Below are 10,866 nucleotides of genomic sequence, written 5' to 3' on the forward strand. Positions count from 1 at the left end.
AGTAATCAACTTTGATTTCAAAAATCAAATCTTTTTAAATTTCTTTTTCAAATCTTTTTCAAAATAAATGTCAATCACATCTCTTTCAAAATCAATTTCAAAATCTTTTCCAACTTCTTTTCTAACTTCTTATTTTTTCAAAAATTGATTTTCAAATCTTTTTCAATTAACTACTTGACTTTTTGTTTGATTTTAAAAGTTTACTATTTCAATCATATCTTTTTCAAAACTACCTAACTAATTCTATCTCTAATTTTCGAAAATCCCTTCCCTCTTTTTCAAAATTCCTTTTTAAATTAACTAATTGTCTTAAATTTAATTTAATTTGATTCAATTTTCCTTTCTTAATTTTTGAACTTTAATTTTTATTTTTTTTAAATTCAATTTAAAAACAAAAATACTTTTATTTTAATTTATTTAATTTTCGAATTTCTCTTCTCCTCATCTCTTTCTAATTATTTATTCATCTACTAACACCTCTCTTTCACCCAAGAATTCGAACTCATTCCTCTCCCTTGTGTTTGGATTCTTATCTTTTCCTTCCTCCATTATTCTCTTCTTATACTTACATAAGGAATCTCTATACTGTGACATAGAGGATTCCTCTTCTTTTCTGTTTTCTTCTTTTTCATATGAGCAGGAACAAGGATAAGAACATTCTTGTTGAAGCTGACCCTGAACCTGAAAGGACTCTGAAGAGGAAGCTAAGGGAAGCTAAAGCACAACTCTCTGGAGAAAATCTGACAGAAATTTTCGAAAAAGAAGGAGACATGGCCAAAAATAATAACAATGCAAGGAAGATGCTTGGTGACTTTACTGCACCAAATTCCAATTTACATGGAAGAAACATCTCAATCCCTTCCATTGGAGCAAACAATTTTGAGCTTAAACCTCAATTAGTTTCTCTGATGCAACAAAATTGCAAGTTTCATGGACTTTCATCCGAAGATCCTTTTCAGTTCTTAACTGAATTCTTGCAGATCTGTGATACTGTTAAGACCAATGGGGTTGATTCCGAGGTCTACAGGCTTATGCTTTTCCCATTTGCTGTAAGAGACAGAGCTAGAATATGGTTGGACTCTCAACCTAAAGACAGCATGAACTCTTGGGATAAGCTGGTCACGGCTTTCTTAGCCAAGTTCTTTCCTCCTCAAAAGCTTAGCAAGCTTAGAGTGGATGTTCAAACTTTCAGACAGAAGGAAGGTGAATCCCTCTATGAAGCTTGGGAGAGATACAAGGAACTGACCAAAAAGTATCCTTCTGACATGCTTTTAGAGTGGACCATCCTGGATATATTCTATAATGGTCTGTCTGAATTATCAAAGATGTCATTGGACCATTCTGCAGGTGGATCCATTCACCTAAAGAAAACGCCTGCAGAAGCTCAAGAACTCATTGACATGGTTGCAAATAACCAGTTCATGTACACTTCTGAAAGGAATCATGTGAGTAATGGGACGCCTCAGAGGAAGGGAGTTCTTGAAATTGATACTCTGAATGCCATATTGGCTCAAAATAAAATATTGACTCAGCAAGTCAATATGATCTCTCAGAGTCTGAATGGATTGAAGGAATCATCCAACAGTACTAAAGAGGCATCTTCTGAAGAAGAAGCTTATGATCCTGAGAACCCTACAATAGCAGAGGTGAATTACATGGGTGAATCCTATGGAAACACCTATAATCCCTCATGGAGAAATCATCCAAATTTCTCATGGAAGGATCAACAAAAGCCTCAACAAGGCTTTAATAATGGTGGAAGAAACAGGTTTAGCAATAGCAAGCCTTTTCCATAATCCACTCAGCAACAGACAGAGAATTCTGAGCAGAATCCATCTAGCTTAGCAAAGATAGTCTCTGATCTATCTAAGGCCACTGTAAGTTTCATGAATGAAACAAGGTCCTCCATTAGAAATTTGGAGGCACAAGTGGGCCAGCTGAGTAAAAGAGTCACTGAAACTCCTCCTAGTACTCTCCCAAGCAATACAGAAGAAAATCCAAAGAGAGAGTGCAATGCCATTGATTTAACCATCATGGCCGAACCTATAAGGGAGGAGGAGGACGTGAATCCTAGTAAGGAAGACCTCCTGGGACGTCCAGTGACCAATAAGGAGTTTCCCTTCGAGGAACCAAAGGAATCTGAGGCTCAATTAGAGACCATAGAGATTCCATTGAACCTCCTTCTGCCCTTCATGAGCTCTGATGAGTATTCGTCCTCTGAAGAGGATGAAGAAATTACTGAAGAGCAAGTTACTAAGTACCTTGGTGCAATCATGCAGCTAAATGCCAAATTATTTGGTAATGAGACTTGGGAAGATGAACCTCCCTTGCTCACCAATGAACTGAATGCATTGGATAGGTAGAAATTACCTCAAAAGAAATAGGATCCTGGCAAATTCTTAATACCTTGTACCATAGGCACCATGACCTTTGAGAAGGCTCTGTGTGACCTGGGGTCAGGAATAAACTTAATGCCACTCTCTGTAATGGAGAAACTTGGGATCTTTGAGGTGTAAGCTGCCAGAATCTCATTAGAGATGGCAGACAACTCAAGAAAACAGGCTTATGGACAAGTAGAGGACGTGTTAGTAAAGGTTGAAGGCCTTTACATCCCTGCTGATTTCATAATCCTAGACACTGGGAAGGAAGAGGATGAATCCATCATCCTTGAAAGACCCTTCCTAGCCACAGCAAGAGCTGTGATTGATGTGGACAGAGGAGAATTGGTCCTTCAACTGAATGAGGACAACCTTGTATTTAAGACTCAAGGATCTCCTTCTGTAACCATGGAGAGGAAGCATGAAAAGCTTCTCTCACTGCAGAGTCAACCAAAGCCCCCACAATCAAACTCTAAGTTTGGTGTTGAACCCCCACAGTCAAACTCTAAGTTTGGTGTTGGGAGGTTCCAACAATGCTCTGAACATCTGTAAGGCTCCAAGAGAGCTCACTGTCAAGCTATTGACATTAAAGAAGCGCTTATTGGGAGGCAACCCAATGTTATTTAATTATATCTATTTTATTTTCCTTTTGTTATTTCGTGTTTTAGTAGGTTGATGATCATGTGGAGTCACAAAAACTACTGAAAAATCAAAAACAGAATGAAAAACAGCATTGAAAATAGCACACCCTAGAGGAGAGCAGTCTGGTGTTTAAACGCCAGAAACAAGCATCTGCCTGGCGTTAAACGCCAGAAAAAGGCTACATTTGGGCGTTTAACGCTAGAAACAAGCAGCAATCTGGCATTAAACGCCAGGATTGCACAGCAAGGGCGTTTTACACGCCTAATTGGAGCAGGGATGTTAAGTCCTTGACCCCACTTGATCTGTGGACCCTACAGGATCCCCTCAGGATCTGTGGACCCCACAGGATCCCCACATCTTCTTCTCTCCTCTTCACACCTTTTCATAACTCTCTTCCCCAAATACCATTCACCAATCACCTCAATCACTCTTTCCCATCACCTCTTCACCACTCACATCCATCCTCTCTTCCCCATAAACCCCACCTACCTCCAAAATTCAAACTCTTTTCCCTCCCAACCCAACCCTAATGGCCGAACCCTAAATCCCATCCCACCCCTATATAAACCCCTCTTTCCTTCTTCATTTTCACACAACACAACCCTCTCTTCTTACCCTTGGCCGAATACACCTTCTCCCTCTATCTCCTCCTCCTTTTTCTTCTTCTCCTTCTTTCTTTCTTCTTTTGCTTGGGGACAAGCAAACATTTTAAGTTTGGTGTGGTAAAAGTAGAGCTTTTTGTTTTTCCATAACCATTTATGGCACCTAAGGCCAGAGAAACCTCTAGAAAGAGGAAAGGGAAGGCAATTGCTTCCACCTCTGAGTCATGGGAGATGGAGAGATTCATCTCAAAGGTCCATCAAGACCACTTCTATAAAGTTGTGGCTAAGATGAAAGTGATCCCTGAGGTTCCTTTCAAGCTCAAAAAGAATGAGTATCCGGAGATCCGACATGAGATCCGAAGAAGAGGTTAGGAAGTTCTCACCAACCCCATTCAACAAGTCGGGATCTTAATGGTCCAAGAGTTCTATGCAAACGCATGGATCACTAGGAACCATGATCAAAGTGTGAACCCGAATCCAAAGCATTGGCTCACCATGGTTCGGGGGAAATACTTAGACTTTAGTCCGGAAAATGTAAGGATGGCGTTCAACTTGCCAATGATGGAAGAGAACGCACGCCCCTACACAAGAAGGGTCAACTTTGATCAAAGGTTGGACCAAGTCCTCATAGACATATGTGAGGAAGGAGCTCAATGAAAAATTGACTCAAGAGGCAAGCCGGTTCAATTAAGAAGGCATGACCTCAAACCAGTGGCTAGGGGATGGCTAGAGTTCGTTCAACGCTCAATCATTCCTACTAGTAACCGGTCTGAAGTTACTATAGACCGGGCCATCATGATCCATAGTATCATGATTGGAGAGGAGGTGGAAGTTCATGAGATTATACCTCAAGAACTTTATAAGGTGGCTGACAAGTCCTCGACTTGGGCAAGGTTAGCCTTTCCTCACCTCATATGCCACCTCTGCAATTCGGCTGGGATTGACATAGAGGGAGACATCCTCATTGAAGAGGATAAGCCCATCACTAAGAAAAGGATGGAGCAAACAAGAGATCATGGACCTCAACAAGAGCATGAGAAAATTCCTCATCATGAAATCCCTGAGATGCCTCAGGGGATGCACTTTCCTCCACAAAACTATTGGGAACAAATCAACACTTCCCTAGGAGAATTAAGCTCCAACATGGGACAACTAAGGATGGAGCACCAAGAGCACTCCATCATCCTCCATGAAATTAGAGAAGATCAAAGAGCTATGAGGGAGGAGCAACAAAGACAAAGAAGAGACATAGAGGAGCTCAAGAGCACCATTGGTTCTTCAAGAAGAGGAAGACGTCACCCTCACTAAGGTGGACCCATTCCTTAATCTCCTTGTTCTTATTTTCCTGTTTTTCGTTTACTATGCTTTATGTTTTATTTATGTTTGTGTCTTTACTATATGATCATTAGTGTTTAAGTGTCTATGTCTTAAAGCTATGAATGTCCTATGAATCCATCACCTCTCTTAAATGAAAACTGTTCTAAAAACAAAAGAACAAGAAGTACAGGGTTTCGAATTCATCCTTGAAACTAGTTTAATTATTTTGATGTGGTGACAATACTTTTTGTTTTCTGAATGAATGCTTGAACAGTGCATATGTCTTTCGATATTGTGGTTTATGAATGTTAAATATGTTTGTTGGCTCTTGAAAGAATGATGAAAAAGGAGACATGTTATTTGATAATCTGAAAAATCATAAAATTGATTCTTGAAGCAAGAAAAAGCAGTGAAGAACAAAGCTTGCAGGAAAAAAAAAGAAGAAGAAGAAAAAAATGGCAAAAAAAAAAAAGAGAGAGAAAGAAAAAAGAAAAAGCAAGTAGAAAAAGCCAAAAGCTCTTTAAACCAAAAGGCAAGAGCAAAAAGCCAATAGCCCTTAAAACCAAAAGGCAAGGGTAATAAAAAGGATCCAAAACTTTGAGCATCAGTGGATAGGAGGGCCTAAAGGAATAAAATCCTGGCCTAAGCGGCTAAACCAAGCTGTCCCTAACCATGTGCTTGTGGCGTGTAGGTGTCAAGTGAAAACTTGAGACTGAGCGGTTAAAGTCAAGGTCCAAAGCAAAAAAAAAGAGTGTGCTTAAGAACCCTGGACACCTCTAATTGGGGACTTTAGCAAAGCTGAGTCACAATCTGAAAAGGTTCACCCAGTTATGTGTCTGTGGCATTTATGTATCCGGTGGTAATACTGGAAAATAAAGTGCTTAGGGCCACGGCCAAGACTCATAAAGTAGCTGTGTTCAAGAATCAACATACTGAACTAGGAGAATCAATAACACTATCTGAATTCTAAGTTCCTATAGATGCCAATCATTCTGAACTTCAATGGATAAAGTGAGATGCCAAAACTATTCAAGAGGCAAAAAGCTACAAGTCCCGCTCATCTGATTAGAGCTAAGTTTCATTGATATTTTGGAATTTATAGTATATTCTCTTCTTTTTATCCTCTTGGATTTTCAGTTGCTTGGGGACAAGCAACAATTTAAGTTTGGTGTTGTAATGAGCGGATAATTTATACGCTTTTTGGCATTATTTTTACAGAGTTTTCAGTATGATTTAGTTAGTTTTTAATATATTTTTATTAGTTTTTAAATAAAAATTCATATTTCTGGACTTTACTATGAGTTTGTGTGTTTTTCTATGATTTCAGGTATTTTCTGGCTGAAATTGAGGAACTTGAGCAAAAATCAGATTCAGAGGTTGAAGAAGGACTGCAGATGCTGTTGGATTCTGACCTCCCTGCACTCAAAATAGATTTTCTGGAGCTACTGAACTCCAAATGGCACACTCTCAATTGCGTTGGAAAGTAGACATCCAGGTATTTCCAGCAATATATAATAGTCCATACTTTTCCCGAGTTTAGACGACGCAAACTGGCGTTCAACGCCAGTTCCATGTTGCATTCTGGAGTTAAACGCCAGAAACAGGTTGCAAAGTGGAGTTAAACGCCAGAAACAGGTTACAAACTGGCGTTCAACTCCAAGAGAAGCCTCTACACATGTAAAGCTCAATGCTCAGCCCAAGCACACACCAAGTGGGCCCCAAAAGTGGATTTCTGCATCATTTACTCATTTCTGTAAACCCTAGTAACTAGTCTGATATAAATAGGACCTTTTACTATTGTATTAGACATCTTTGATCAGTTTTATGCTATCTTAGACCTTTATGGGGGCTGGCCACTCGGCCATGCCTGGACCTTGTTCTTATGTATTTTCAACGGTAGAGTTTCTACACACCATAGATTAAGGTGTGGAGATCTACTGTTCCTCATGAATTAATACAAAGTACTATCGTTTTTCTATTCAATTCAAGCTTATTCCGATTCTAAGATATTCATTCGCACTTCAATATGAATGTGATGATCGTGACAGTCATCATCATTCCCAACCTATGAACGCGTGCCTGACAACCACTTCCGTTCTACCTTAGATTGAATGAATATCTCTGGGATTCCTTAATCAGAGTCTTCGTGGTATAAGTTAGAATCCATGGACGGCCATTCTTGAGATCCGAAAAGTCTAAACCTTGTCTGTGGTATTCCGAGTAGGATCTGGGAAGGGATGGCTGCGACGAGCTTCAAACTCGCGAGTGCTGGGCGTAGTCACAGACGCAAAAGGATCAATGGATCCTATTCCAGTATGATCGAGAACCGACAGATGATTAGCCATGCAGTGACAGCGCATTGGACCATTTTCACTGAGAGGACAGGATGTAGCCATTGACAACGGTGACGCCTAACATACAGCTTGCCATAGAAAGGAGTATGAATGATTGGATGAAGACAATAGGAAAGCAGAGGTTCAGGAGGAACAAGCATCTTCATACGCTTATCTGAAACTCTCACCAATGAATTACATAAGTATCTCTATCTTTAATTTACATTTTATTTATATTTTAATTATCAAATATCCATAACCATATGAATCTGCCTGACTGAGATTTGCAAGATGACCATAGCTTGCTTCAAGCCGACAATCTCTGTGGGATCGACCCTTACTCACGTAAGGTTTATTACTTGGACGACCCAGTGCACTTGCTGGTTAGTTGTGCGAAGTTGTGACAAAGAACTAAGATTGTGAACGTGCGTATTATGTTTTTAGCGCCGTTCACAAAATTTATATCGTTCAAAAGCTTGTAAAACCATCTTTTATTTGAAACAAACCGCATTTCCATCCAAAATTTGAGGAGCAAGTTATGGACTGCCAAAGTTCATCAAAAATCATTTTTAACTAAATTATACCAAATCCCATTTTTACCAAAATCACATTTTTCTTTCAAAACTCATTCTCATTCAGCTCAACATACCACAATCACCAATACCACTTACCCTTCACCATAACTCCACAATTCTTGCAACCTTAGCTTAACAACTTCACATTTCACCCAATTTTACAAGTTTTAGTAACAAACCAACATACTAATCCATATACACATATTGCCATTATCCTAAAGTTCTTCAACCAACATCACAACATTAATCAATATAACAATACCAACAAATCCAAATAAACACCACTCAATCTCAACCATATCACTATATTGCCATAAACATAAATCCTTCATCCTTCATCATTATACTAGCATATATATACATTTACATTCAATCCATATTATTAGTTACTCAACACAAGCCCACATCAACTTATCCATCAATATCATAAAGACTAATCGTTTAACACATTTAAATCATTTCAACTTATCCTATAGTTCCCTAGCCTAAGTTTTCACAAAACTTTATATATTAAATGCGCGAAACCTAAACCATACCTTGGCCGTTCACCACGTTTAGTCCAAGGCAGCCACACTAGTCACATACACAGCCCCTCAAGCTTGAGAAATCAACCAAAATTCCTAGCACCAATCATTCACCAGGTCTCCAAATGCCCACATCTCAATTCCAATGCATAAATATATACTTAATTCACACCTAATACACATGTATACTTCAAATTCAGATTTCACATAATAAAATCAAGAGTTGACTAAGGTTTAGGTGATCCTTACCGCACCCACACGCATAGCAACTCAAACCCGATGAGTTTTGCAAGCTAGATCGAACCTAGAACACCAAATTTGGCACAATCTCATTATAAAGCTCAATTTCAAGAATCAAAAAGGGGGTAGAAAATCTGAGATGGCATTGAGGCTTACCGGTAAAATTGATCCGACAGAAATGTAGAGCTCGACGCGCTGGACGTGTGGCCGCGAACAGTGCGACGATCGGAGCTCAAACGAGAGAAGTTATGGTGAATTGAAATGATGGTGAGGGTTTGGGAAGCTCTCCTCTCCCCCCCAAATCTGTTCAGCGTTCTTGTTGCTGAATGGGGAAGGAGAAGCCCCTGCTCATATTAAGTTATGGGTCCGGTTGGATCCACGGGCCCAGTTGTGGATCCGGTTTGACTCATTCGGTCTAATTTTGGGCCAAATTTTTCGAAATTGGTATTAAAATTCTCATTTTGAAGAGCTCTATCATATTTTGATATTAATTTTGTATTTTTAATTTTTCTAATTAAAATTCAGTTTATTAACTAATTATTTACTGATTTTAGCAGGGTTTACATGTTATCAAGTCACTTCTCTATAAAAAGCTTAAACTTTTTGAATTTATTATTTTTTTATTTAATTTATATATATTTTTTAAGATAATAAGAATCAAACTCTAGATTTTTTTATATAGAGAAGTTTTGATGCTATATTATGATATCACTTTTTTTAAAAATTTAAATTGATAAAAAGATGTATATAAATAGTTATATTTCTAATAAAAATGATCACGAATTTAATTTTAAAAAATTTTGAAAATTTTTAAATTCATAAATAATAAAAAAATGTTTAAAAATTTTAAGTATATCTCTTTATTTCCTCTAATTATATTAAATTCATACAAAAAATCAACCACAATTAATTACTTCAATAAAATAATTAAACAATACATATATTTATAAACAAATATATACTAACTTATTTAGTAATTAATTTTTTTATATATTTTTTCTTCTTTTCTTTTCCTTCTTCCAAAATATTTTTTCTGTTTCTCTTATAACTCACAAATGTATCTTAAAATCAATATTTCACCGAAAAGAGAATTTTAAATAACATTTGTGAAGTATAAACTTTTTTTAAACTAATATGTGTTCTCAACGTATTCATTGGATAAAAAATTAATAAAATTTAAACCTAGTCTGATTTCGTTAGGCTCGGCTTATTTTAAATGAATTTAATTTGGTTACACGGTTAATGTAAAATTATTTTACATATATATCCAATTATTTTACATATATATCCAATTACGTAATGTTATATTAATAAAAAAAATTATTTTTATATTAATCGCATAAATAATTATTTAAAAAAACGGTTATAATTAATTAATTACACAACATTATATCATAATTAAACTCATTTAAAATCTGTTAAAAAGGTGGGACTTACAACATGGGGTTGGAGTAGCACACTTAGAAGGCAAATGAAATGTCGCTTAGTGCGTATATATATATATATAATTCCAATTCTTATCCCTTCATTCCTTCTTTTGGTCTATCTACATTCCAGGAAATTCAGACACTCTATGGACGGAGTAAAAAGTGGAGTCTTGGTCAGAGTAGGCCGTGCCACGAGACACGACCATAAAAGTAATGAAAAAGAAAAAATTATGTAGTTGGACCATCCGCTCTATCCGTTCGAGTCCCGGGATGGGACCCAATAGTGACTGTAAAAGTCCATGTCTGCAGGAAGGCAAATCATATTCTTTCTTAGTTGCTGAAGAGCGGGTTGAAGCCACTAGCTAAGGCCCACCTATGTTCACTCCTGGGAACAAGAAAAGTATATATATATATATATATATATATATACTACAAAAATTGAACACTGTTAGATTGTTGAAGATTAGTGACAGATTTATTGGCAAATTTACTAGCAAATTTGGCAATAAATTTATTGGGTGAAAAGTTATCGTCAGATTCAATTTTCTGACAATAAATTTGACAGAAATAATTGGAGGGAAAAAAGAAAAAATTGGCACGACTATTACCATCGAATTTAGGGGCGAAAAAATTCGATGGTAAGATAATTAAATGAAACAAACCGTTTTGGTTACAGGCTATGTATTATTGGCGGTAAAATTAACCCTAAATTTGAATTTGTGAGTACCTCCCCTTCATTTGTGCAACATCGCAACCTCGCTTCTCTCTCCTTTTTCTTTGTCTTTCGCCGTCAGCCCCATTCGTCACCATTTGCCACCGCCACTGCCA

At 37.3% G+C, this 10,866-nt stretch overlaps 1 non-coding gene across 1 annotated transcript; it reads right to left on the reverse strand.

Moving 5' to 3' along the window:
• Window positions 1-1,163: 1,163 nt before the first annotated feature.
• On the reverse strand, window positions 1,164-1,271 carry LOC112768552 (small nucleolar RNA R71). Its single transcript, XR_003185965.1, has one exon. It is a non-coding gene; the product is annotated as a small nucleolar RNA R71 (small nucleolar RNA).
• Between the last annotated feature and the right edge of the window lie 9,595 nt (window positions 1,272-10,866).

The sequence above is a fragment of the Arachis hypogaea genome, chromosome 17, assembly GCF_003086295.3.
Source record: "Arachis hypogaea cultivar Tifrunner chromosome 17, arahy.Tifrunner.gnm2.J5K5, whole genome shotgun sequence".
Classification (NCBI taxonomy): Eukaryota; Viridiplantae; Streptophyta; class Magnoliopsida; order Fabales; family Fabaceae; genus Arachis; species Arachis hypogaea.